The sequence below is a fragment of the Bison bison genome, unplaced genomic scaffold, assembly GCF_000754665.1.
Source record: "Bison bison bison isolate TAMUID 2011002044 unplaced genomic scaffold, Bison_UMD1.0 scf7180017864056, whole genome shotgun sequence".
Lineage (NCBI taxonomy): Eukaryota > Metazoa > Chordata > Mammalia > Artiodactyla > Bovidae > Bison > Bison bison.
This window is the reverse complement of record NW_011494628.1, coordinates 880,739-885,529: the sequence shown is the minus strand read 5'-3', so window position 1 is coordinate 885,529 and position 4,791 is coordinate 880,739. Positions and strand designations below refer to the sequence as shown.

The 4,791-nt window shown below is 43.8% G+C and overlaps 1 non-coding gene across 1 annotated transcript; it reads right to left on the bottom strand.

The window, feature by feature from the left end:
• Positions 1 to 4,265: 4,265 nt before the first annotated feature.
• On the bottom strand, positions 4,266 to 4,337 carry TRNAW-CCA. Its single transcript has one exon. It is a non-coding gene; the product is annotated as a tRNA-Trp (tRNA).
• Positions 4,338 to 4,791: the final 454 nt, after the last annotated feature.

Here is a 4,791-nt window from a genome sequence, read left to right as displayed (position 1 = left end):
TTTGACCACTTCCAGTTAACCTTGATTCATGGACCTAACATTCCAGGTTCCTATGCAATATTGCTCTTTATAGCATCGGACTTTACTTCCATCACCAGTCACATCCACAACTGGGTGTTGTTTTTGCTTTGGCTCCATCCCTTCATTCTTTCTGGAATTATTTCTCCACTGATCTCCAGTAGCATATTCGGCACCTACCGACCTGGGGAGTTCATCTTTCAGTGTCCTATCTTTTTGCCTTTTCATGCTATTCATCGGGTTCTCAAGGCAAGAATACCGAAGTGGTTTGCCATTCCCTTCTCTAGTGGACCACGTTTTGTCAGAAGGATGAGACAGAGGATGAGATGGTTGGATGGCATCACTGACTTGATGGACACGAGTTTGAGTAAGCTGTGGGAGTTGGTGATGGACAGGGAAGCCTGGCATGCTGCAGTTCATGGGGTCATGAAGAGCAGACACAACTGAGCGACTGAACTGAACTGAAGCTTGCACTTGACTTAGGAAAACTGAATCATGCTGTGTATAACTCTCAAAGCGAATCATCTGAAGAAGACATTGCAACAATTGGGCTTCCCAGGTGGTGCTAATGGTAAAGACCCCGCCTGCCAATGCAGGAGACATGAGAGACTCAGGTTTGACCCCTGGGTCAGGAAGATCCTCTGGAGGAGGGCACAGCCACGGATTCCAGTATTCTTGCCTGGAGAATCTCATGGACAGAGGAGCCTGGTGGGCTGCAGTCCATGGGGTCGCAAAAGAGTGGGACACGACTGAAGCAACTGAGCATGCATGAATGCACTACAACAGTTAAGAATACATCAATACATGTTAGATAAATATTTAATAATGCATGCAGGAAACGAGGCAGTCTTTTGGTTTGATGATCAAATCAACTATTCACCTGAAAACATTTCATAATTGTTTAATTGATCAATTTAACCCCTTGATTTCAATTTCCTAACTATATACTTGTAAGGAAGGCATTAATATTGAAGATTATTACAATGTCCAGGAGAGGAGACTGCTGTAATAAATAATGTAGCTTCTTTATGCTTCAGTTGCTTTCCTAAATTACTTATGAAACAGCAACAACTACTACTGCTGCTATTGGGAAAGTTGACATTATCCATTTCTTATTTAACAATGTAGTCATTAAAAGAGAGAGATACTTGGAGTGAGAAACTCATTACTGGATTAAATGCAGATTCTGGTATCTTGAGAAGCTATGTGTTTGGTTTGGCTGAAGGAACTCAAAAGCCACCAAGCAAGAGAATGACATTTGTTGTAGCCAGAGTAAACAATTTTTATTTCTGTTTTCCATATGCAAGCATATGAGTAGAACATAGCACATTTTATATTTGTACATTTTGGGAAAACATGTAGAATTATAATCATCATAATATGAAACACGTCCCTTATGCTACTGAATGTTTCATCACTGCTTGGGTGCTCTGCATGGGCAGGCAGGAAGGAAAATAGTGATCCCATGAGGTTTCAGTCCTAGTATGGATTGTATGATCCAGCCAGAAAGACCCACACCTGAATTGTCAAAGATCTGTAAAAATTTATTTTGTAATCTGTGTCCAGAAGCTGTGATTCAAGTATCATAGTAACTTATCAAATATAGCCCTTATTGCCAGGAAAATTTTCCTTGAACCTTAGTGAGATTTTTTTTTTCTCCCAATCTCAGTAGAGATGAAAATATTTCCCACTCTCTATAAACTCCAAGATTCTCTCTCTCTCTCTCCCAAAGAGAGTTATTTAGAGGCAGAATCGCCACCACTAGACATAAACACCATCAAATTCGTGCCTGTCCAGCAAGACTTTGCCCAAAAGTTCAGAAAAATTGGAGGCCTTTTTATGAAATATCGTTTCTCTCCATTCAAACAGTTATGCCTGCCAGGTGAGATGTTTGCAGTGAACTTTATGAACTTCCGTATTTTGAGAAATCAACTGTGGGTGTTAAGACTGGAAACAGAAGACATTAATGAAAAGAAGTTATTGACAGGGTTTCCTTAGTGTCCAGTGGTTAAGAATCTGCCTTGCAATGCAAGGGACATGGGTTTGATCTCTGATCCAGGAAGATCCCACATGCTACAGAGCGACCAAGCCAGTGTGCACCACAGCTACTGAGCTGGCACTCTAGAGCGAGGGTGCGGCAACTGCCGAAGGCCGCGCACCCTAGAGCCCATGCTCCACGACAAGAGAAGCCACAGCAAGGAGAAACCCGCGCACCACATCTAGAGAGTAGCCCCTGCTTGCTGCAACTAGAGAAAACGTGGGTAGCAGCGAAGACCCAGCACAGCCAAAAATAAATAAATAGATAGATATTATTTAAGAGGTTATTGACAATGTAAATAAGTTCTTCAACAGTGTGTGGCACATAATATGTGCTCAGTAAATATAACACATACTATTATAATTTTATTAAATGTAAATTTGGGGGGAAATTCACATTTAATGACAAATGGGGGCATGGAGATACACAGTTATAAATGTATACACCTATTTATGTATGTAATGGGTATATGTAAATAGAAGTGTCTGACTCTTCTAATTGCCAAAAATAATCTTTGCTTGTGAATTAATTCATCACTGTTTGCCGTTTGTTCTCCTGTTGAGTGTTGAAAGGAGATCGCTGGCAGAGGTGTGAATGGCTCATTTATTTTAGTTAATCATTAACCTCGAAGCCTCACCACAATTACTCTAATCTCAGCATTGAAACAACTTCAGTCATTGATGGACTGCCCAATCAACGAATTAAAATTGCAAAACACCCTGCCTGGTGCCCCCTTTCTCACAGATGCTAGAAGGTTTGAATGAGAAGGGCTGTCAGGTGGCGTCCAGCACGAAGCTCTCGTTTTACAAGTGAGGACAATGCAGCCCAGAGTCAAAAGGTGACTGGCCAGAGCCCACGGCCAATCCCAGAGGGGTCATCTCAAGACTGGACTTTGACCTCCGCATCCAGGCTCTGGCTAGTCTCATCATCTGGAAGGCTTTTTCTCCTGTGAAAAATCGAGTCTATCTGCTTACACTGTGAGAAGCCGCGACAGCTGGATTTGCGTCTGTGGCCTTTCGTGCATGGTGGCCTCCTAAGCCTCTCACAGGTGGAGAAGCAGGATGACGATCCTGAGATGATGAACTGAGGACCCCAGCAGGCCTCCCCTCTGCCTCCCCTTTTCTGTTCTGCTGTAGCAGATACCCTAAAAGAGACAGGTGCCCAGGAACACACCTCATTTTAGAATTAAAAAGTCTGCTGTTTTAGTTTTTGTTTTCCAAATGTATTTAAAAATTTTTTTTATTTATTTAATGTATCATCATTTTTTTGGATGCACGGGCTTTCTCTAATTGCCGAGAGCAGGGGCTGCTCTCCAGTCGTGATGTGAGGGCTTCTCCTTGTGGAGCCTTCTCTTGTTGCAGAGCCCAGGCTCTAGGCATGCAGGCTTCAGTAGTGCTGGCACACCGGCTTAGCTGCCCCCAGGCAGGTGGACTCTTTGCAGACCAGGGATCGAACCCATGTCCCCTGCATTGGCAGGTGGATTCTTAACCACCGGACCGCCAGGGAAACCCTCCAAGTGTATTTTTATTTATTTATTTTTCCAAGTGTATTTCTAAATGAAGTCTTTGAAAATAGGTTACTGGAATCTCTTATATCTAGACAGCATTGTGGGTGAGAATAGGTTGTTGATGAGTTCAAGAAATCAGTGATCTCTGATTCTGATGTTCACAATGGGTGAATTCACCAGGAGCTACAAGCGCAGAACCTGCACGGAGAACAGGCCAGAGGCTGCCTGGGCCAGGATCAGGGTCTCCATGAGGCTGTGTCTCCAGCAGTAAGCCAAGTGCCTCGGGACATCATGGGTGCTCTGTGAAGTCGGTTGGATAAACTCATGAAAGCATAATAAGCAAATTAAATGTCTGCTTCTCCAAAACTTCCATGGGAATCTAAGAGTACCTTAATCTGGAGGCAGGCATTGGTGCTTTCTAAGTTATGTTTCTCAAACCAGATGGCTACTTTGGCAAGATCAAAACACCAACCAACCAGCCAAACACAACCCCAGACAAACCTTTAAACTTTTCTGTCTACCTCTGGTAGCTACTGCAAAGCACATTCCCACATCTGAGGGGCAGACTTAAACTCTAAGGATGACTTGGGAATGCACTCCCACACCCCACCACCTCCTTTTTTTAAAAATATCTTTTATTTTATTTATTTATTTGTCTTAGTTGCAGCATATGAACTGTTAGTTGTGGCATGTGGGGTCTAGTTCCCTGACCAGGGATTGAACCTGGGCCCCTTGCATTGGAAGCCAGAGTCTTAGCCACTGGACCATGAGGGAAGCCCCTCTCCACCTCCTCCTGTTTTCCATGAAGACCAGCTGGCCAGCTGCCTGCAGCACCTTAATCGCCTCTTTAAGGTGCATCCATGGCAAAGCCCATTTCTCATTTTCTTATTTCTGTGGGGTTTTGTGTTTAGCATGGTGTTCGCATCAAGAAGAAATGAACACTTAAGTTTTGCCTGCTGACCTTTAAGACCATTCCTCCTTGACGAAGTCTTGGTCTCTCTGTGGCTAGAATTCTAGCCAGGCCGACTTCAGATTAAGCATGTCTGTGAAGTGGTGGAAGGTGCTTCCAACTGGCTCATCAGACAACTGTGTGTCATCAAAGGACTCATGCTCGGGGACAGGCGCTCCAGCCCAGAGTACACACGTACATGTCCCGCCAGCAAGAGACCTCGCCTGGCATGAGTATGCATGTTTTAGAGAAGGAGCAACAGGTGAGAAGGACAAAAGA